This window comes from Lissotriton helveticus, chromosome 10 (genome assembly GCF_964261635.1).
Source record: "Lissotriton helveticus chromosome 10, aLisHel1.1, whole genome shotgun sequence".
NCBI lineage: Eukaryota > Metazoa > Chordata > Amphibia > Caudata > Salamandridae > Lissotriton > Lissotriton helveticus.
The window spans coordinates 1,067,221,287-1,067,245,802 of NC_136071.1; positions in this window are offsets into that span (position 1 = coordinate 1,067,221,287).

Below are 24,516 nucleotides of genomic sequence, written 5' to 3' on the forward strand. Positions count from 1 at the left end.
GATTTACATCCCAGACCTAGATTAACGCAGTATGAAGCGCTAGAGGAATGGGAAATCGAGGCTTTCGAAAGGGATAAGCCACGGATGGATAAAGAGTTAACTAAATTTTATCCAAAGTTGAAGCAGGAAGCACGAGCTAAAAAGATGAAACAGTGGAGGCAGAATATGATAGTGGAGGGATTGTTTCCCATGCTGCCAGCAGATGATCCTTCTGGGGAAAAGAAACGGTTGGAAAAATCTAAACATTGGGTACCCATCGGAGAGTCGGATGACGAATTATTAGATGACCTATGTACGAGAAGTCCGCCTTCTTATAATGAAGGACATCGACCTTCCAGTACAGGAGATATTTCCCGAAGACTTCCTCCTCAGGAAGAAGTTAGGTCCGCAAGTGTAGGAGGGGGTTACCACATTCCTCCCTATACCGAGAGTCTAGGACCAGTGGATACCAGAAACATTTACCCCAGAATGTCAGCTAGTGGGGAGACAGGATATTCCCGTGAAGGAGATTTTTGTTCTCGACCTCCCTACGGAGGCGAGATGAGACCCACAAGTTCGGGAATGCCGCTATTACAGTCACAGTATGAGGAAGAACGAAGATCCCTAGGTACAGGAAGTGTATTCCCAAGAACAAATTATGGTGAAGGACCTAGTGAGACTCATCCCACTGCCCCAAGTTATGCTCCCACACTAACCCCGCAGGTGTTACATGACAAATCCATAGAGAGATTACTGGAAGAAAAGGACCGGGAGGTTCTAGCAAAACAGAGAGCTGAGATCATTCAGAAAATGACCCAGTTAAATACCAGTCCTGAAGCATTGACAATCCCAGTAACAATCGGACCCGTAGTTTCATTGTACGGGGATCGGCATGAAAGTCCAAAACCTCCAGTCATTACTCCAGTAATAGCACAACCCAGACCAGAACCCTTAATTGTAGATGAACAGACGAGTGAGTGTGAATCTGAAGTCTCACTGATGGATCTGCCCATTAGAAATACAGGGAAAAGAATGCAGAAAAGACATAATCCTTTCAATGCGAGGGAGATTCAAATGGAATCGACTTCAGGTACTAGAAGTGTCACTTTGGTCACACCTGAAGAAATTGAAAGATGGAGTCAAGAATTAGAGAAACAAACTTCGCAAACAAAACCTTTAGACCTCTACAAACTGAAAGTAGAAATAGAAGAATTAATGGCAGGAAACGTAGGATTAGACAGATTAAATACCTACTCTGAAGAAGAGCTGTTGTTTATGTGCAAAAGTCTTACCCGCAATGTCCGAGTACTTCATGAAAAATTGACCGATACTGCTGCTAGTATGGGAATAGACATTTCAAAATCGAAACCCTTGCAGAAACCATACCGAGCAGAATTTTCAGACAAAGATTTGGAAAACCTGAATGTGTCAGGAAAAAGGCACAGGTCAAAGAACTATTGACAGTGTTGCAGAAATGGGGAGACGTGGAAAAATGGAAAGCCAGATGGGCTAGGAAGAAAGATGAGGCCAGGTCTAGGCAGGTAACTCCCGAATTCGCTCTAAGAGAAGCTGAAAAGCCAGAACAGTTATGCCCTATGCGTGAAGTGCCAGGGGGAAAATATGTACACGTCCCATGGTCCCGTCAGGATATTGTGTCCTTCACAAATGACTTCCTAAAATTACGAGAAAAACCAGTCGACTGGTACCGGCAGGTAGAGAGATTCGTAAAAGTGCAGAAATGCCTATGGAAAGACCTGGATGGGTTCTTCGACATAGTGGTCCCTGTAGATCTGTGGACTGAGTGTAAAATAGCCATCGCCTGGCCTAGTGAGGAATACCCGAGAGATGAAAAAACAGGGGAACCATCGAAGGAAGTGATGAGGAAGTATGAACAAGTAATTCAACATTTGAAAATAAAAGTACCTGCAAAGGAAACTGTCTGGACCAAGATAGATAGAACCACGCAGGAAAGGGACGAGACTGTGCATTCCTTTTATGAAAGGCTGTTGCAGGTATTTAAAACATACAGTGGTATAGATAACATCGAGAGGAAGGACATGACCCACTTCATTTACAGGTTTGTAAACGGTTTAAGACCCGAAATTTGTCAGTGGATAAAGGATAATAAAATCTGTTGGCATACCAAAATGATAGATGAGGTCCTACGGTACGCAAAGTACTGTGAGGACAAAATGGCAGAAAAGAAAAAGGCCCTGAAGGAGAAGGTGATGTGGGCTCAAGTAAAGCTCGCAGAACAGCAAGAAAAGCAACTGAGTAAATTAAATAAAGTTACTCAGAACCAAGGTCCTGGGGGAGGGAATGGAGGAAAGCCCCGACCTAAAATGAGTAGAGAGGAAGCCAAAAAGAAATTTCCCTGCCATCAGTGCGGAGAAATTGGACATTGGCGAGACGAGTGTCCGTATTTACAAAATGATAATGCCCAAACACCTGATTTAATTCCACAGACGCAGAATGAAAAGCAAAGAAAGACCCAGCAGCAGGTAAAAACGATTCAAGTGCCTCGAGCGCCAAAGCCTATATTTAAAGGGAAGTCACCACAGGGTGATGATGTAGAAGTCTGGGGAGGCAATGAGGATAGAAATACAGCAACTTCGCAGTATTTGTTGAACGACACCTTTTTCTGTGATGACCAATACTGACGGGGCCTGAGAGGGGAGGACGAGGAGTGCGTACTTGGCGCCTCTTTGCCGGTAGACCAGTCAGGGCCATACATTGAAGGAAAGGTTGATGGAAATGATGTCACCTTTCTATTGGACACTGGTGCTACCCGTTCTACTGTGAGAACAGTGGACGTTCCAAACCTACCCCTCTCGGGAGAAGCAATCCAAGTAGTAGGAGTATCTAATCAATTAATTAGTACACCTGTTACCGAACCCATGGAGATCTCAATTGGAAACTTTAAACAAATGCACAGATTTGTTGTCTGTGATACCAGTCCGGTAAATTTACTGGGACGTGATTTGCTGTGCAAAATGAATTGTACCATCTTTTGCACACCAAAGGGCGTCGAAATTCAAACCCCAGATGAAGACGGTATCTACAAGCTAATGCTAATTAGACCTGACTCAGAAATAAAACGAATGACTATACAGGACTTACCTGAAGAACTCCAGCAGACAGTGAAGTCAGAAGTGTGGGACTTTACTGGAAAGGATGTAGGGTTGATGAAAAATATAGATCCAATACAGATAACAATGAAAGAAAATGCAGTTTACCCTAACACTAAGCCTTACAAAATGAGTGCCGAAGTGAGAGCAGGTGTTGCTATTGAAATACAGAAATTGCTAGAAGCAAACATCATACAGGAAGTAATGAGTAGCCTGTGTAATTCACCCATTATGGGCATTAAGAAGCCTAGTGGCAAGTACCGAGTAGTGCAGGACCTGAGAAAGGTAAACAAAATTGTGGTTCCTTGCTGTCCCATTGTCCCAAACCCAGCAGTCATCCTGTATAAGATTCCCTGGGATGCTGAATGGTTCACGGTGATAGACCTATGTCATGCTTTCTTTTCGATCCCATTGCATCCAGATAGCAAATTTCTTTTCTCATTTGCTTTCAACAGTAACGTGTATGTCTGGAACAGGGTCCCCCAGGGGTACACAGAAAGCCCCTCTATCTTTAATCAGATCTTGAAAAAATGCCTTGAAACTTTAGTCTTACCTGGAAAATCTGTTCTGGTACAGTACATTGACGACCTATTGGTGGCGTCTAAAAGCCATAGGGATTGCGTGGTTGACACCATTGCCCTACTGAATCACCTGAGTGAAAAGGGACATAAAGTGGCCCCTGAAAAATTACAGTTCTGTTCGAAATCAGTGAAATATCTGGGACACCAGATAGAAAAAGGTATCAGAAAAGTCACCTCAGAGAGTCAGAATAATTCAAAATATGCAGTTACCCCGTACTCAGAAAGAAATCAGAATGTTCCTCAGAGTTGTAGGTTATTGCAGGCAATGGATTGTGGGATTTGCAGTTCTTGCAAAGCCTTTGATACAAATGACAAAGAAAGGAGCAAAGGACCCAGTTGAATGGAATAACGAGAGCCTAACAGCTTTCACACAGTTGTGAAATTGCCTGTGTACAGCCCCTGCTCTGGGAATGCCTGACTACTCCAAGGAGTTCGGCTTATTCTGTGACACTCGTGACAATTGTGCATTGTCAGTCCTGACTCAGGAGCATGGGTTGACCAGAAGGCCTGTGGCATATTTTTCTGCCACTTTGGATCCAGTGGCTGCTGGATTACCTGGATGTCTGAAAGCAGTAGCTGCAACTTGCACCAGTTTAGAACAAAGTGAGTCTATCATTATGGGACACCCTGTAACTGTATATGTTCCACATGCAGTTGTGATACTATTGACTCGTACAAAAACTCAGTATCTCACCCCTAGTCGGCTGACTAAATATGAGAGGATTCTCATGGGGGCTGCAAATATAGTTATTACCCGATGTAACATTTTAAACCCTGCCACTCTACTCCCTGACTCAATGGTAATGGAAGATAAGGGAGATAATGAGCATGACTGCATTGACCTGACAGAGTTCAGTACCAAACCTCGCCCAGACATCAAAGAGACTCCTTTGCCTGTACATGATGAGGAATGGTTCGTGGATGGTTCATGCCTAAGACATGAACTAGGAGGCCTAAGTGCTGCCTATGCTGTGGTCACGTTAAGCAAAATTGAAGAAGCATCTTATCTATTTGGAGTAAAGTCTGCACAAGTAGCCGAATTGATCGCCCTGATAAGAGCTTGCAAATTGGGAAAAGACAAAAAAGTAACAGTGTATACTGATAGTCAGTACTGTTACGGGGTTGTGCATGACTTTGGCCAATTATGGCTACAAAGAGAATTCCTGACTTCTTCAGGTACCCCCATTCAGAATGGAAAAGTTGTCCAAGACCTTTTAGAGGCAATCCAATTACCAAAAGAATTGGCAGTGGTCAAATGTGTTGCTCATAAGAAGGGCCTTGACCCTGTATCTTTGGGAAATGATTTCGCTGATCGGGTGGCAAAACAATGTGCTATGGATCGACTGAGAATAAATCCCAATCGGGGTGGGGTTGGAAACAGCTGCCAACTTAGAATGTTTGAAGAAGTGCCTACTTGGGATGAAGTGAGAGAATGGCAGCATGTGACACCCTGGGAAGAGAAAGAGAAATGGAAAGAACAAGGTTGTAAACCGAGACGTGAGGATGGTGTCATGGTGGGCCCAAATGATATGCCTGTGTTACCAAGACACCTGCTTGCCCCAATGGCTCGATTGATACATGCGGGATCACACATTGGGAGGGACGCCATGGTTTTGGTATTTCAACAGACTTGGTACAACAAGAAATTCAGGAAGGTAGCAGAATCTCTCTGCCAGAGGTGCTTGTCCTGTCAGCAGTTCAACGCTGGCAAGAAAACAGAAGTTGAACTGATGAAAATTGGGAGATCAGGGGGTCCCTTTGTGAGAATACAAATTGATTTCATTACCATGCCTCGTTGTGAGGGAAAAAGGTATGTCCTTGTCATTGTCTGCCTATTTTCAAAGTGGGTGGAAGCTTACCCTGTCCCACAGAATGACGCCATAACAGTAGCTAAGCTCCTACTAAAAGAGTTGTTACCTAGATTCGGGGTTCCAGTCTTTATTGACTCAGATAGAGGCGGACATTTTCAGAATGAGATTTTGGCCCAGCTTTGTAAAGCATTTGGTATCACACAAAAGCTGCACTGTGCATATCATCCAGAGGCTTCTGGAGTGGTAGAACAGATAAACGGTACTATAAAAAATAGATTGGCAAAAATATGTGATTCTACTGGCTTGAACTGGATAAATGCCCTGCCTCTTGTTCTGATGGGACTCAGAAGCATTCCAGATCGAAGAACAGGCCTGAGCCCCCATGAGATATTGATGGGAAGAGTGATGAGGCAAGCATGGATACCAGGATACAAACTGTTAAGCATTTCTGATGATTTGGTACTTGAATACTGCAAGCAACTGGGTGACCAAGTGCATTCTATCTCTCGCCAGATTGGGGCAGACGCCATCGCCAACCCGACAACTCCAGTTCACAAATTGGTTCCTGGTGACTGGGTTAAGATAAAGAAGCATACTCGTTCAAGTTGCCTTGAGCCAAGGTGGGGAAAAAAGTGCCAAGTAATCCTGGTAACGACGACAGCAGTGAAGTGTGCAGGCGTTCCCAAGCGGATCCATGCCAGCCATACCCAGAAGGTGATACCAGACGAGGAGCCTGGAGCTGAAGGTTGTCCAGCTGAGGGGTCTACAGACGTTGGTCCTGAAGTAGCTGATATCAGACGGCCGAGCACCAATCCCGTTGAGGGTCCTTTAGGCGTTGGTCCAGAGGTAGTCGATGACGTATGGCCAAGCACCAGTACTGCAGAGGATCCCACAGACGTTGGTCCGAAAGTAGCTGATGACGAGCTGCAAAGGATTTGGCCAGAGGATTGGATACCCATAATAGATCTTACTGGAGATCCACTGAGAACAAGAGAGCGAATAAGAGAAGACAGAGAGTGGAATAGAGAGGTCGAGCAAGGCACAGGCGAAGACCCTCAGATCATTGAGATTCACATCAAATCTGAGGACGAAGAAGAAGGTCAGACAGGGACAGAACAAGTGATCGATACTCCTCCACAGACTCCTGATATCGAAAAGGGACAGACTAGACATAGTGTAATAGTTCGAACAGAAGAAAATCAAGGGATCGAAGTGCTCGAGCAGGACATAGAAACAGAGACATTTGAAAGCGAAACTCAAAATACACCTGAACAAGGCCAGCTTAGTAACCAGGCAGAAGAAATAGATACGAGACCTGGGACTAGTCAGACAGAAAGGGAGAAGGCAGGAATTGAAGTGCCACAAACAAGTGAAAATAAAAGGACATTAGAAGAAAGCCAAATAACAGTGCCAGCTAAAAGACTCAAGAAAAAGAAGCACATTGAGCCAAGGTATATTAAGAGACTAAAATTAAGAATAAAAACAGTCCAAGAGAAACTTGCAGACATAAGAAGAAGTCCCCGAATTGTAGAAATACCTGAAGATAACTCCAAGAGAAGGAGTGAAAGAATCAAAAGACAAAACGAAAAATACAAGGATCCAGAGTGGACCTACTTAATCTTGGAAAACTTTGAGGATCTTGTTATTACTGACGAAAGCGACGGAGAACAGATTACTGATTACTCTGCAGAGGAAGAGGAAGAACCTCCATGAAATTGGTCAGCAATAAAATTACCTGGCAAAAGCTGCAAAGAGGGGTTAAAATTTCCTTCTGAGCCAAAATGTCTGATACAAACGTGAGTGGTAGACCTAGCCGCAGTTGTTGCAAAACATGCTGCAAAGTGTGTATATGTAGTATAGTTATAGTAATATTAATTTGGATAGGATTAACAGTTTTCATTCCTTTTAAGGTAAGCAAAAATACTAATATTGACCCTACTCAGATTACTGACACTGAAGAACTGACAACACGAAGTGTAGAAAGACGTGAAAAAGCACTCAGACAGACAAAACGAGACTTAGAAGCATCAGATGAGGAAGGACTACATTACCACGGAATTAGAAACAAGACACACTTAAATGTTTTCGCAAACTTGTTAGTGCATTATGTAGAAACTATGGAAATAGAAGATTGCTATGTCTGCATGAAGCTACCTACTTCTGTGGCTGAAGGCGTGACATATCATCATCTACCTCTGACCTATGGAATCTCCTGTAGTATTTTAGCAAGCTTATTTTACAAAAGAGGACCGTTACAGTACTATTATTCTAATAATGACGTGATCTTTTCTGAACTTACCATTCGTGGAAATCTGAATCCTGTACATACCAAAAGTGACGTAATACGATATATGGGAGACTATTTTCTGACTATAGGTACCATAGATTTAAATGAAGCACACAGAGACAACTTGACCTGTTCATTACATGAACAAGAAAAGATATTTTTTAACATGGCAGAGAAGAGAAGGGAGAGTTTCCAAAGAAAGGCAAATGACAAAAGGCAGAAAACACCTAAATGGGCTGAAAACATGGAAAGCACCTCAAATGGCGGGGCAGAGCCTGCTTTGTTGCTGGATTTCGAGAAGAAAGGGAAACTCTGTCTTCATCGCGAGAAGACTAGTTATTATAATAACATTTTCATTGGTTCCAGTCAATGTGAACACAATTACAAGGTAATTGGAGGTTGGGGATTCAAAAATGGGTCAGAGCCTGTGTTTCCTGGAATTTATTATATATGTGGAGACAAGGCTTATTTCAAATTGCCGGATCACTGGTATGGAAGCTGCTATTTTGGCATTGTCTTCCCGAAAATATACCATGTGAATGAAATTGCTGGAAGCAACGAAAATACTAATGGCTTAGTGCGTAGTAAAAGAGAAAGCGTAGGTGAAATAATGGGTAGTATTTTTAGTGCACTGATACCTGGAATGGGAGTGGTTCTGAACACTCACAGAATTTGCAAATTGTCCACAATAGTGGATGTGTTGTCTACTGACACAGCTCATGGATTTCTGCTGGTCAATACTGAAATGGTTGCGATCAGATCAATGGTTTTGCAGAACAGACTTGCTCTTGACACCTTATTAGCAAAAGAGGGCGGAGTCTGCCGGATGTTGAAGGCGCAACATTGTTGCACTTACATTCCGGACAAAAGCGTACAGCTCAAAAGATATGTGAAAAACATTACTAATTTGGAAAAGGAACTCAAACCACTCAAGGTTGACAGTGCCTGGAAGAGACTGGTTGATGGTCTCTCCAATGTAGGTCATTGGTTTGCTAGTTTAGATAAAAGCTTATTGTTAAAGGTACTGATGCCAATTGGAGTGATAGGTCTTATCCTATTTCTCATATTCGTCTGTTGCAAATGTCGCAAACACACAAAGAAATACCAAGTGAATGCGAGAGGAGTGAAACGGAGTGCGGATGAGCTTGAATTGGAAGAAATGAATAATAAGATTTATAAAAAGGTGAAAAATTCTCACCCTACCTTAAATGAGAAAGAAAAATTGAATCGCCTGTTGGAAGAGATAGAAATGTACAAGGTGTAAAAGAAAGTTGGCATCTGGTTCCATTTTTTGTGATGATAGTAAATATCATCAAAGAGGGGATTGATAGAGCAAGATTTCGCATCGCGACTTGCTCGATTCATGAACCTCGAAACCGTTGTAACCTCGTAACGAATTGTACGTTTTACTAATATCTTTTATTTCCGATATCTATGTACGATAGAGAAGCTTGCTTATGTGTTTTATTAATACGAATAACTTTTGTAATTCTAAAATGGCCGCTGCTTGACTTTCCTCTTCTGCGCATGCGTCAGTCACACTCACGTGACTTCGTGTAGAGATAGTTTTGGAGGGAAAGGGTGCGCATGCGTAATAAGCAATAAGATGGCTGTGCTTTGATAACGTGGTGAAGCCTTGAGCTGCTGCTCTTGTGACATTGTTCGTTGCACTTACCATTAATGCATAGTATATTTTTATAATGATGAAACCTGAAATGTGAAATCATAACATGTAATACATTCATTCATTTCTATGTTTTAATTTGTTTTCGCTTACTTTTCATGTATCACGGGAAATGGGGGTCCGAATGGGTCGTGAGCCATTTTGAAGGTCCTTTCTGCGCATGCTCAAGATGCGAGGCCAAAGACAAACTTGGACCGTGGAACTCAGCCAGCTGACAGCCACAGTCAAGATGCTCCTGAGAGAATTACCTCTGACCCAGGAGGATGGAGCCAATGTTCCTATGTTGTTACAAATGTATAATTTTTCATTGTATTCAGTGCGACTTCTCGTGGGAACCCCAATCTTGCTAGGCGGCACCTTAGGATGCAAATTAGGCCTTAGAATAGTCTGTTCTGATTGGTGTGTTAACCAAATCCTACCTTAGGACCAATCCACATTGGGGATTCTGACACTTTGCAACATTTGGGGGGTGGTACCCTGTCCCAAAACAGTATATCTAGCCTAGGTTTAGCTAGAGAAATTGTCCGACTTGTCTGAATAGCTGACCTGTCACTGACCCAACGCACTCAATAGGTGACTTGATACAGAGGTGCTGCGGAGCTCTCTGTCCGAAATCTGACCATAGACTCTGAAGGTTTTACTGAACCTTAAGTGCTGGCGGAGCACTTTGCTGGGGAATTCGCTGACCCAATCGGGGTCCTGATCGATAGCTGCAGAGAGGGTGGAGCGCAGGCGTTGCTTCCGAACTGCGGGTGCTGGTCGTATCCTGGTGGTCCTGTCCTGATCCGAATCTGGGTTTCCTGTCCTATCCTGCGGTGTCCATTCTGCACCTGCTGTCCCACTGAGGGTTATCCTTCCTTGAGGGTTTTTTCTGTCCTTAACTGACCCGTGGCCAGGGTTGGTTTTCACACCAGTCTAGGTAAATATCGCTCTGAGTTCTCAAACTGCACCTTTCTATTTTTCTGTCTTTGCTTTAATAAAGACATACCTTTGCACGTGAATAATTTTCCATGCTTTCTCCTGCAACCATTGCATTTCATAAAATCGTTTGCATTTTTATTTCATAGCGTGTTCCTATGTTACCCTACCTTTTAGAAATCATTTTCTGTATTGCAGTTTGCAACTTCCTGTTAGGATCTTGGGTTTTTTTTCTCTCGTAAAACTGACTAAAGTAACTCAGATTTATAGCGTGTTCACTTTGCCCTTATCTTAGTTTTCCTCCCACTTAGCGGGTTCCCTGTCGCACTAGCATTCTTTTGATAAAACTGTACGACTGCCCTTTATTTGAATTTAAGATAAAACTTTAAAAACTTCCAGTTGTCCGTGGTCATTTCATGAAAAGTAAAGTCATATGTTGAATAGTATATTATACTGCTTTTCCTTTTACAGCTAGCTCCCTGACCCATCGTTGTCATAGGTACCCATAACGGTGGATGGTAAGTTGGGTACACTGATATAAATCGAAAGGGAACTCACAATTATTGATAGTAGATTGTGTGGTCATCTGATCAATGTATATGATAAAATAAAGTATATGGGCCCGAAGCCAGAAGTGGCGAAATTATTGGTCGGGTGACCCGCGATCTCTAGCAGTACTACCTTGCTGTTCCACGTGTCAGACGAAGATGATGTTGGGAATGAACTTAATACATAGTTATTATACAGGAGATGTTAGCCCTGCTAAGTTTCCAAGAATCCTCATGCATAAAGTATGAGGTTTTTACCAGGGAAAATCCCGCATTCTGTGTGCAGTGTCGTATCTAGGTAAAAGGCCAGTCTCCAAGAACCCTTATGTGTCTAATGTTGGGGACAGTACAGGTGAATAGTTACGATGTTACCTGAGCCTATATTGGGGTACCTATATGGAATATATACACTGCCACACTCAGTCTGAGTGATAATAGCAATAATAATAACAATAACAGTAAAAATAACTATATTAATAATAACAATAATTATAACTGTAATAATATGTCTGTTAATAAATAATAATAATAATAACAATAACAGTAAAAATAACGATAATAATAACAATATTACCCTGCCCATTATTATGATTGGTGTTGTTTTTATACTACTGCTACTACTGCTGATAATACTAGTACTAAAATCATAATAATTCTAAAGCTACTACTGCTAGTACGACTGCTACTAACACTACTGATACTAATAACAGCAACACTAATAAAGATAATCATGAAAGTAACTATAAAAATAATGGCGGTGCTGAAATGAACCCTATTTAAAACCACTGTAAGGGGCACAAGAGCACGGTCTTTCCACACTTCCAATCTCCCTCTCTCATCATTATGATCCTTGGTTCACCATTCCTTTTTCCCCCAACAGTTGTATTCAGAAAACCACTGACATTGAACACTTGCCAATGGTTGTAGTAAAAAGAGGTTTAGTTTATTGAAACAAATATAGACAGTTAAACTAGTACCTATACACAGTTTCCAGTGATAAAACATCATGACTGGGTAGATCCCTACACCTTCAAATAAACCAAGAAATATCCGAGACTTACCTCTACCTAAAGAGAGAGCATATTTGCCAGTAAAGTCACATCAACTAATCGAGTCTGAGCACACATTTTAGAAATAAATGATTTTCAATTTTTGCGACACATTTAAAAACATTGTACTCTCCATTGGTACAAGTGAGTACATATACTAAAACAAATATACCAGTCCACTCATTGCTTTTAATCCGTTCTTGAATTCCCAGTAAATCTCGAAGGATGATCGGGCAGCTGATCTGTACACATCTCTTGATCTTGATTTCATAAGGAACTAAGAGCACGCAGGGTTGAGGGTTTCTTCTCAAGGTACTTGGTATCCTCTCTGAGCAATAATTGTAGAGCAGGTCCTCTTAGCGTCTGTTTGCTAAAATGACCCCTTCTCTCAATCTTACTCAGTGTGATATGTACCTTTGTACATAGGATTAGCTGATTTACTAATGACCTTGCCCATTCCTATGTTTTTTTTGCCTCTTTCCAGCAGAGTTGAGAAATGTTCAGATAATCACAGAAATATTAATAAATGTATCAATCTTCTTAAGTATGCACCTCCCATATCTGCCTGTGAGGTTCAATTTAACTTATGTCTTATTGCCTCCATTTCATGTGGCTCCTTTTCTCTTATCATATCTTACACCTGTCTATCTGTCATACCTCAAACCTATCTACTGGGCTACCTACATTTGTGAGAATAGAATGAGGCACTAGTCTTCTGGAGTTTTCGTCACTGGCATAGTATGTATGTGTTTGAAGGCCTACCTTCAACCCAGACCATGTAAAATAACTGTATAGAGCTTAAGGTTCCATGGTCCTGGTGTCATGTGGCTTTGTGCTACAGTCATGTTGTCACAGCAAACCTAAGCTCCTGAAATGACCATTTCATTGGCTATAGAGGAATATCTATATGGTTTTCAAGGCAACAGTACCATGCTACCATGTCTACAAGCTAACCAGGTGACAAGTGTGCTTAAGGAATACCATTCACACTTTCCCACGTACATCACATCCTTACACTAAGGTACTTCAAAAACTTCATATTTCCTATGTATCCCTTTAGGATGCGGGAGCCTTGGGGGGTCATTAGGATGGCGGGCGGACTTGTCCGCTCGCCATACTCCCGTGGAATGGGACCGCCCGCCATAGGTGCGGGGGTCCCGTTGTAGAGATTAGGATGTGCCCAAAACACTGGCGGGCACATCCTGCATTCCTGACATTGCGGCGGGTGGTGCACTTAGCACCACCCGCCACAATACCAGGAAGGCATGTTGAGCACTTCCATCCACAACATGGCAGGCACTGCGTGGTGCCTGCCATTTTGTGCATAGAACTACAGGGGGTACCATAGGTACCCCCATGTGCACCCCCATCCCCCTGGAGTCCCTGGGGGCCCACAATGGGCCCTCGCAGGCAGACTCTGCATGCCTTTCCGTGGCGGTAATTCCGCCGTGGAAAGGCATGTCCTAGCACACATTCTAATATGGCTGGCGGTGTCTAACAGACACCGCCACCATATTGAACCCTTTTCCGCCCGGTTGACTTGTCGACCGTGCGGAAAAGTGGCGGACGGTCTTTCCGTCCACCGCGGATCCCCCAGCCATTGTAATATGGTAGGGGTCTTTGATGCGAGGATGGCGGGCAGATCGCCCCAGCCAGGCCAGCGGTGACCACTGCCGGCCCGGCGAGGGCGATCCACCAGCCATCCTAATAGGGCTCTTAGTGTTGTTTGCACTTAGTGAACAAGAGCACATGGCCTACATGAATGATGTGTCACCTGCAATTTAGATCACTTTCAAATCAGTGTATTGTCAGCAGTGATCATTGTGCAATAGATGTTATTTTCATCTCAATAGTTGTAGTGCCACTTGTGTGCTGTCCAGTTTGCAAATCACCAAATCATCTGACATGTTGATGATTCTGAAGGTTTTCTTATCAACTTTCAAGTTCTAGTTCCTTTATTCACAGCTGTTATAAAAGCTTTTAGAAAAATCCAACAAAACCTTCCTATTCAAATATAAGAATTCAACAACTGCAAAACTTCAGTAACATGCAATTGCAGTTGCAGTTACATTTAAACATTTGAAAACACTGTAAAAAATTTAAAAAACTATTGCATTGATTAACTGTTGGAAAGTGGATTATTGGTAGTGGTAAATATGCATCTACCATTCCCAATAAACGACTAAAACAGTCTAGAGCTTGGCCTTTGCAGTTGAGTCTGTCGCCCTCTGGAGCTTTTTTCTAAAGTTGCTCCAAAGTTCTCCAAACTTCAGGAACTTCTTCCTGAATTTCCTCTGGCGGTCCTAATGTATCCACAACACGATCCAAGGGTCTGAAATCTCCAAGATGGTTCTTGAAAGTTTGGGGCCTCAGTTCCCACAATCCAATTGGACAAAACGCTTTCAAATCGACTAAACGCATTCCAGGCTGGGGATTCTTGGTGGTGATGGTCCAGGTGAGCTCTGTTAACCTGTAGCTTTCAGGGAGTCCACTCTTCATTCCTCTTAAAGCAAGTTAGGTCCACAAGGCTGTAGTTCCAGGTTGTACAGCAGGCACAGTCAGTCAGAGTTCAGGGCCTGGTTGGTTTAAATCAACCTTCCAACATGGATCCTTCTTCTTCTCTTAGTTTCAAGCAGCAGATCTGAGAGGCTCTGCCCCTCTCAGATACTTATTCTGTGTTCTCGGGGATCAAGCAGAAGGGCACTCCTGTCCAATGAGAAGCAGGGCAACACCCCGGAGCATGACCACTTCCTCCAAAGTGCGGCATAAAGGTCTCCCAGAATTCACTATTCCTCCATAATTCAATATGGCTGAAGTCTCAGCACAGGAGCAAGAAGTAGTTAAACCAACCTCAAGAATGGCTCATTTCCACAGCTCTCCTCTATCTGAAATCGCAAATTCATTCCTTAAGCCTGCCTTTTGGTTGTGTTCAGAGAGGATGACATAAATGAACATAGCCTTCTGTGCCTGTCCCATTCTTCCTTTGAAGCTCATGCTTTATGTCCCTCCCTCCTGCTGCTCTGGCATTCTTGTGTAGCATTGCCCTCTCCTACCAGATAGTCTCTCTCCCTGGGTGCCTCTTTACATTTCATCAAATCATACTGTTAACTCTTGCTGATCAGGAAGAGGGCAGGGAGGCCAAATTTTAGCTTACAGATAAGAAAGTCTTATACATTATTTTTTTATTTTTTAGGATAAATACAACAATAGCATATTGTTTGATTTATCAATACCATTCTCCTAAGTTCTTGAATGATATTTTTTGGTAATCCCTAGCAATAGTTATGAGTTCATACACTATTTCAATGTTAACCTGTGTGGCTGGGAATCTACAGAGGGGAAAATAAAATGCTCAATTAATAAAATAACAGTGTTTATAAAACATATGTTATAAGGACCCTGCTTATAGCTACATGACCCTCCACCCTTGAGACATCTAAGATGGACTTTAGGGGTCCTGAATTTGCAAACAGTATGTGTATCTTCACTCCACAGTGATCCTAGCACATAAGTTGATTTTGGGAAGTACTTTACTGCAATGGTGGAAGTGAAATGTGCCATTTACCTATTTATGTGGGTCCTCCTTCTAACTACCTTACCCCCACCCCCTGGAACACCTAGGGCAGAACCTGGGGTGTATAATTTGCCAACATATTGTAGATTATCATTTTGTAAGTGCCCCTACCACCAAAGTCGATTTAGGGCACAATTTATATTTAAAAGCAGTGTTTCAATACAGGGCTGCTTTTTAAATGACCCCAGGCTCTCAGCAGTGCACGCAAGCAAGTGCAGAAAGGGCTGCTGCCTTCTAAACAGTCATGCCCTATTATATAGGAGGAACTTAAAGGTAGCTTTTATCCCCCTGCCCTATTATGTAGTAGAGACTTATAGGATATAAACATATAGAAAGTCAACTTTCAACAAAAAACATGACTCAGCACAAATAAATTTGGTATGAAACAAACAAACCTGCTGTCTGTGTCACTGGCATGTGGATTGAGTAAAAAGAAGATTTATTTTTAAACTGCATACTCGACTTACATATTTAATGGATTCATTGTAGATTCGGACGACGGAGTCTGAATTTAAAGTGAGGTACCACTGCGGACGTAGAATCAAATGGGAGGAGTCATGGATTTATAGGAAGAAACATACTTTGGTTGTTTCTGGCCCTGAAAGAGCTCAAATGTTGGGCGAAACACGTTGGCTGTGCTTAACTGTCTGTCACAATTAAGATGTTGAATAAAAGAATCAATATAAGCAGAGAAAAGACCTCTCGCATCATCCTTTTGCTCTGAATACAGAAAAGTGCTGTGTCATGTGTTTTTGTTGAAAGTTGCCTCTCTATATCTTTATATGTATAGAAATATGAAAGGCTAACATTGGTAGCTAGCTTTCTAAGGCGGGCAATTATCAAAAGTTTTACTAAATACACATTTTTATTAAAAATATCGAACATACGTAGTGGTGCGGTATCTAGGATCCCTTGCTGCCAATACTTGTTCAGTCCTGTACTTATAGGGTAGGTCATGCCAATCATACGGGTGCACTAACACATAGTGTACCCTAATGTGTGTGTGTGTGAGTGTGTGTAGTCACTGTGTTTTTTCTGGGTTTTTAGCATAGCACTGGCCCTGGGCCTGTTTAAGCAACGCCCAGGGACAGTCAGAGTCAGTTACAACCTGTCAAAAAACAAAAGGGTTGCCCAGGGAACAGGATGACTATGCAACATTAACCAAGTTGTGTCTCTATAAAAGTATTGAAGTCTCTCATATATGCTCATTTTGACAACATATGTTTTCATCATTAACGTTGAGCTTTTTGCAAAAACAAAGAAAACATGTTCCATATCCTGTATTTAAGTTAATGTGTGATGCGATATATTTTGCCCAAGGATGCAAGTAGTCTGAAAAGGAAATTCCCCTAGTTGAAGATTTATTTTTTAAAATGTCAGACTCGGGTATCCCTAATAATCTCCATATAATGTTGAAGTATAACCTCATTGATCAAGGTAATCAATGTGTACATATAAATAATACCACAAAAATCAAAATCACTCCTAAAGATAAGAAGGTAGTTTCAAAGATCGAATTTCAGCTTCTTTTGTTTTTAGTGTCTCAAAATTGCTATTTAGAGCCTGCTGAACATAACACAAAAGAGCTGATTCAAGAAAGTATTCTTGAGTATGGGTAGAAGCACCACAGGTCCAAGGCCAATATATCCTGTGCTTGGAGAAGGCTTTTGATAGTCTGTCAAGGTCAGACATATTCACGGTGCTCCTGAGGATGGGAGTGGGCCCACAACTGCAAGCATATACTAGACTGATATATACAAAGTCCACCTCTAGGGTCATATTAGGTTGACATGTATCATCCCGTTTCGCAGAGTTGAGAAGCACATGGCAGGGCTTTCCACTCTCCCTGTTGCTCTTTGCCTTGGTGATGGAGCCATTGGCGGTCCATCTGCGGGAAGAGGGCAAACAATGGGGTATCCCACTGACGGGAACCACTCATAACAAATCAATGTATGCAGATGACCTGCTACTCTATGTACAGGACGTTACATCGGACTACACCCCAATCTTTGCGACCCTAGCAGACTTTGAGACAGTAGTTGGCCTCAAAGTCAACTGGGGTAAGTCCATAATATATCTGCTTTCCGCCAATCTCCCACCGCAAACGGTACATGTCGGAGGAGTTAATTTTACAAGGAGCGTGCACGATCCATGCTATGTAGGCGTACGCCTATACCACTCCCCACAAGACATATATAAAGGTAATCACCAAAAGGTACTGGCAGGCATCAATTCCTCTGTCGGCTTTTGGAAGATCCTCCGCGTAACCCCCCTCAGTAAAATAGCAGTGGCTAAAATGGTTCTTGTCCTGCGGCTGCTCTATCACTTTGGCAATCTCCCGATAGACCCCCCTCGCTCCTTCTTTCAGGAGTTAGACACTCTCCTATTCACCCTAATCTGGGGCAATGGGTGCAGACGCGTAGCCCTAGACAAAATGCAGGAATCTCTGGGCGTAGGTAGATTGGGAGCCCCCTTATTGGAGGCATACTTCCCAGCGGCCCTGCTTCAATGCTTATCATGCTGGACAGCAGGACGCCTATTAGGAGAGACCAACACAGACACTGGGCCATTATCAATCCCCATGACTCGATGTATGCTAATACCAGGATCCAGACCAAAGGCAACCCATCCATTGTAGGGGACTTTGGGGTATGTCACGTACGACTCCACTTTATTCCCCACTGCAACCGTTAGTAGGTCTCCCCCAAGACTGCGAGCACTATACTGCGTGAACCCTTCAAGTCTGGACAAACCACTCACTTATGGAAATAGGATCCATGTTCACAGATGGCCACCTACTCGACAAACTAGTAGCCGATGCTGACCTCCCTAGAGGTCAGTTCCTCCTACATGTTCAATTTGTAGCAGATTGCCGTTGAGCAAGGCATATGCTTGACAGGGAACTAGCAACACATTCCGTCCTCCATGCTATCCTGCAAAGGGTCCCTGGTCATTATATATTGACGTGGATATACAGAGCCATTCGAGACCTAATATCAGTGACACTTATGCCCCTTGTGCCCACTACAGCCTGTCCGGCCCTATTAAAAGGCCCCATGTAGAGGTTGAATAATGCCAGGGAGAGGATTGTGCTTTGGGGGATGCTCAACAATAGAGGAACCTGCTAGGATAGAGCATGATTAATTAGGACGTGATGCGACCTGTAGTGCAGAAAAGAAGAGAACCATTTTAGCACCATGCCGGGAGAGGCCCTAGAAGATGTTCTAGAAGGTTGATCATGGTACCATGTTTGATGGTGTCAAAGGCTGCTGACAGATCCTGTAGGATCAATAGGCAAGGTCCATTCAGGTCAAATGAGCGAAGGATGTCGTTGACAATGTGGACCATGGCAGTTCCGGTACTATGACCTGTTTCGGAGCCAGATCGGCAATGGTTTAGGAGTTGGAACTATTCAATATGATTGTGAAGCTTTGAGTGAATACATTTGTCTAGTAGTTTGATTAGAGTGGGGATGTTGGAGATGGGGCTGTAGTTTTTGGGGTCAGACTTGTCAGAGTTGTTTTTTTTGTGGGCTAGGGGTAACCTGACCAAGTTTGAGGCAGTTGGGTAGGCAGCCTTAAATGAGATAGGCTTTGATTATCTTAGTCCACAGTGGAAGTAGGAGGTGAATAGATTAATTTGAGATTTTGTAGGGGAGATGATCAATAAAGTGGTTAGAATATTTCAAGGTGTTCAAAAGATTTAGAGTGTCAACATCATCGAGGGTTATGAAGCTGGACCAGGCGGCGTCATTTTTGGGAGAGATGAGGCGGTTACACGGGTTAATAACATGGCCCATTGTGGAGGGGTGAAGGAGGGGTTGGGGTTTGGTTGAGAGCAGTCTGGATGTCGTTCGTGATTAATGATGTATTTTCTGTGAAAAGGATGCAAAGGTTTCACAGTCAGGTGGTGCTTTGTTGTTTGTGGAAGCAGGATCACTTTTGAAGGCAGATTTGGTTTCTGATGATTTCAAACAGATTCCTAGGTCTATTAATAGCAGTGTCTAGTTGATTTTTGAAAGAAAGCTGTTTTAGAATCCCTAATGAGCCTATTGCATGCACTGCGTCTTTCATGTAGGAGTCTGAGGTTGGCCAAGGAAGGGATGTTTCTTCATGCTCTTTCAGCAAGTCTAAGGAGTCACCATTCTTTGTTAGGATCACTGTTGAACCAGGGTTTGGAATGTTTTGACAGGGTTAATTTTAGTTCTTTAGGGGGTTATGGTGTCCATGATTTTTTACATGGATTTGAAATCGTGATCAGTGAGGTCTTAGTGGAATGTGGCAGCAAGGTATCGTAGCTAACATTAAATATCGAATTATTATTTCGGGTGTTGTGGATCCAGTGTTTGGCTGTCTTTGGTTGGCCCTTCGAGGTGATTGCTTTCATATTTGGGGAAAAGGTGATGCAGTGGTGGTCAGTCCCATCGCAAGAGTTAATAGAGTTAACTTGTAAGGTGTTCTTGTTGACAATTATTAGGTCCAAGAAGGCTCCTTTCTTGAGTATGTTTTCATTGTACAGGTCTCCTACCTTATGATCCCTCACCCTGTCCATTGCAGCCAGTCTATTATTTTGTGACCTATTCTAAGGCCCGCGTTTGATCATATCGGTCCTTCTTGATGGAGGTATCCAATAATGCCCAATAGTTTGTTGACATCTCTCCAGATAGACCTCATCGCTATAATGTAGTGAGGTATGTTTTTGATGAAAAAGGCCTGATAATGTAGAGTGTGCCGAAGCCAGGTGGTGCTTGCACGTGGATAGTTTTATAGACACCCTGGCATACCGCTCATCATTCATGGCCAGAAAATACCTTAATTTTGGAATGTGTTTGGAGCGATAGTACACATACATGTCTGGCAGCTACAGTCCTGCTACCCTAATGTCTGTATATTTTATTTTATTTTTTATTTTATTTAAGAAGTTTTCTTTAGCACTGTCCAGACCCAAGGGAATCGGAGCGCTTTACAGTAGGAGCATAGCAAATAATCATCAGATACATGACATAGGAGCAGTGTAGTAGCCAACGAATGTCAGATTAAGGGGCAGTGTATTCTAATGCAGAGCCTTTTTGGCTTCAAGATTCTTCAAGTCTTAGGATTGGAGCATCTCTCGATGATTGCTGTCTATCCCAGGTTATCCACTTCCTAGGGAACGGTTGAGGAACATGGATTTGAGTTGTCTTTTGAATTCGACAAAGGAAGGCAGGGTTCTGATGTGCGGGGGATGGAATTCCAAATCTTGGGGGCGCTTCCAGTGAAAGAGCATTCAGCTGTTATTTTCCTTCTGGTTTTAGGTGGGATGAGAAGGAGGGAGTTAGAACTTCTCAGATTCCTGGATTGACCTGCTTTTCTAAGTTTTTTCGCCAGGTACTTGGGTTTGAGGTGTGCAGGGCATTATGGGTTAGGCAGGCTGTTCTGAAGCTACTCCACATTTCGACTGGAAGCCATTTGAGTTCTTTGAGTGCAGGAGAGATATGATCAGATTTTTTAATGCCGGTGATCATTCTAGCTGCCGCGTGTAATGTTGTTTTGATGGGTGCCAGGTGCGATTTAGGGATTCCTGTTAGGACTGCGTTCCCATAGTCCAGTCTTGATAGTACTAGAGATTGTGTGGCCAGTATAAGGTCCTTGGTTGGAATGTAGGGTTTAATTTTGTTCAGAGGTCTGAGGTTAAGGAACGCACTTTTGGCCGAGTTCTTAATGTGTCTCATCATGTTCAGTTTTGGGTCTAAGGTGATGCCTAGAGATTTGACAGAATCTGCTAGAGTGAGATTCCCTTTGAGCGCATCGATAGCCTTTAACCATTCGGTGATTTGGGGGTTATCCTCCTTGTTCGAGATGAGAAGTGTCTCAGTCTTGTCTGGATTTAGTTTCAGGTGGTTGCTTGTCAGCCAATCTTGAACAACTTTCAGGACATCATTTAGTCTTTGAATGTCTTTGAGAGAGGTGGTTTCCAGATAGATCTGCGTATCATCCGCATAGAGGTGGAAGCGGATGTTGGCTTTTCTGAGTAGTTTGGAAAGAGGTTCCATGTAGATGTTGAAGAGTTGAGGCGAGAGCACCGCTCCTTGGGGGACGCTCTTGTTGACTTGTTAGATTTCGAAGGTGAAGTTTTTTATTTTTATTTTTTGCGTGCGGTTGTGTATAAAGGAGGAGAACCATTTAAGAAGTACCTCGCCAAGACCAGCTCTTTCTTGGAGACCCCTTATGAGGAGTTTGTGGTCAACCATATCAAATGCTGCCGAAAGGTCAAGGAGAATGAGGAGGCAGCATTTGTCAGAGTCTAGTGATCCATGAATATCGTCCATGATGTTCAGAATCGCGGTTTCTGTGCTGCAGCCTTTTCTGAAGCCAGATTGGTGGGAATCCAATAGGTTGATGTTGTCCAGGTGCTGTGTTAGTTAATGAAGTATGCATCTTTCAAGTGTTTTTGAGAGCAGGGGGAGCTTTGACACAGGTCTGAAATTGTTTAGATCTGTCGGATCTAGGCCAGGTTTTTTCAGCAGGGGGGTGACTTGCCTTATTTTAAGCCAATCACGAACCACTCCGTTTTTTAGGGAGCTATTTATGATTTTGCTCCAGAGCGGTGCAAAGGCGTACTTCATTTTTTTGATCAGTAGGGGAGGAATGGGGTCTAGGACATGTGCAGAGGGTCTGGAGGAGAAGATCAATGTGATTATCTCAGTTTCTTGCACGGGACGAAAGCTGAGCCATGAGTTGGGAGAAGAGCCAGGAGAGAGAACATGTGGCACTCCCATGATGCTCTTCATGAGGTGAGATTTGTTGATGTCTAATGATAGTTAGATTTTTGATATCTTGTCGTTGAAGAACTGGGCGAAGTTGTCACAAAGATCTTTGGACGCCCTTACAGATGAGGACACTGGCTTGGAGGTTTGTTGTCTATAGAGCTCCTTGGGTCTGTTTTTGGCACTGTACAGTGCCTCACGGAACAAGCTGGATTTCCTGTTTTTGATGTGGTTGTTATACTTCCTGCGGGATTATTTAAGCTGATCCTGAAGGATGGCAGTCGGGTTGTTTCTCCACTTTCTTTCTTTGGCTCTTAGATTCCTCCTTTCGGAGTTGAGGTCAGAGTTGAACCGTGATCTGGACGGGATGGCTCTGCTCTTTTTGAGCTTTAAAGGAGCTATTTCGTCGACCAAGGACACTAGCTCAGTATTGTACCGGTCAGTGAGGTCATTGGTGGAGAGGTGGACTTTGTTGTCAGGGAGAAGTGAGCTTATCTGATCTTCTAGGATTCCCAGAGGAACTTGGGAGAGGTTTCTCAGCCATTTGGGAAGGTCTTGAGAGGGTCAATGGGAAAGAGTGGGGTGATTGATATGAAATAGGATCAGGTGGTGGTCTGACCAGTCGACGGGGAGTATGTGATTGATCGTGATTGTGTTCTTTTGCGCAATGATGGCATCCAGTGTGGCTCCTTTGTAGTGTGTCTCCTCTGTGCAGTGCTGGATTAGATTGTTATCACAGAGGAGACTGGATAGTGATTGGATTAGAGGGTTGTTGGTCTCGGTCCACAGAAGGTTCAGGTCACCAAGAATTAGATTATTGGTATCTCCGAGTGCACCTTGCGCTATCAGGTCGGATAGTTGTTCTCCAAATGCGGCATTTTTACATGTGGGGTGATAGAGCAAGTGACACAGTAAAGAACCACTATCTTTGGTCTTGATATTGGAGGCGAGATATTCAAATGAATCGTAATCGAAAGAGTTGGTTTCCGTGATGACCAGATTGTCCTTTGTGGATAATGGCAACCCCTGCTCCTCGCTGGTCTATCCTGTCCTTGTTGATGAGGGAGAAGCCTGGGAGTACCAGCATGTCTAGGCAAGGAGGCGATATCTTATTTAGCCATGTCTCCGTGAGGAACGTAATGTCAATGTCATGCGAGAGGATAGCCTCAGCTAGATCAGTTGCATGAAGTGGGGCCGACCTGCAGTTGATCAGTAAGCAGTTAGTGAAAAGCTCTTTGTTGTTGGCAATCCTTTCTTTGGGCACCCTAGGTATGGCAGTGAGGACGGGCCATCTTGTGGGTTTTGAGCAGGGAAGGCCTTTCCGGATTGGATTTTGGATTTAGGGGAGTTAGAGGGGGGTGTGTCATATGAGGAGGCTAGAATGGCTGCTTCTTTGTCTGACATGGCTGCTTCTGTTCTAATGGGCCTTGAGGTCAGGGGTGTTATATCGGACATTGCCTGGTTCTTAGCCCTCGGGGTAGGGACTACGGTTCTTGAGGCTTTTTGTGGCCGGGGTTCTATGACCCTGATAGGGGGACTATGAGGCTGGGTTCCGAGGGTTTCTGTGGGCCAGGAGGGGCTTTTTACATTGACGGTAGGGGGAGTCCAGTGAGGGGATTTAGGGGGTCTGCGAGCTTTATCTAGGTTGGAGAGGATTTCGGTTAAGTCCTGGTAGAATATGTCTATCTGGCTTTCAAGTGACGCGAGACGCTGCACCAAGGAGTCATGGGGGGAGTTGGGGGGGTGTCTAGGGCTTAGTTTTGAGTGCTGAGGCTTGGGTTGAGGGAGTGTAATCTCTTATTAGTATTGAAGGGCGGTTTGTCCTTTTTAGAAATCAAGGGCGAGGTAAAAGGAGGAGGATGGATGGGGGCAGGAGCAGGCTTTGAGTGTCTGAGAACTGTGATTGAACTAGGGAGGAGAGGGGTCATTGTCGACGGGTCACGTCCGTGAGGTTGCGGTGGATGTATCCAGTAAGGAGTCGAGTTAGTGCTTTCTGTAAGGAGCTGAGGGATATGGTTGGTAGGGATTGGAGGGTGGGTGGTGGGGGGATGTGATGTTGTGGCTGGCGTTTCCTGTTGAGGTTGGTTGGCTGTAGGCGTGAGTTGTGTTGGGTTGGGGCAAAGCTTGTGTGGGGGAGCGTATCCGGTCAGGGCGGATCGGAGTGGGTGTGATCAGAGAGGGTGGAAGAGTGAGTCGTCGGCTTCAAGGTTAG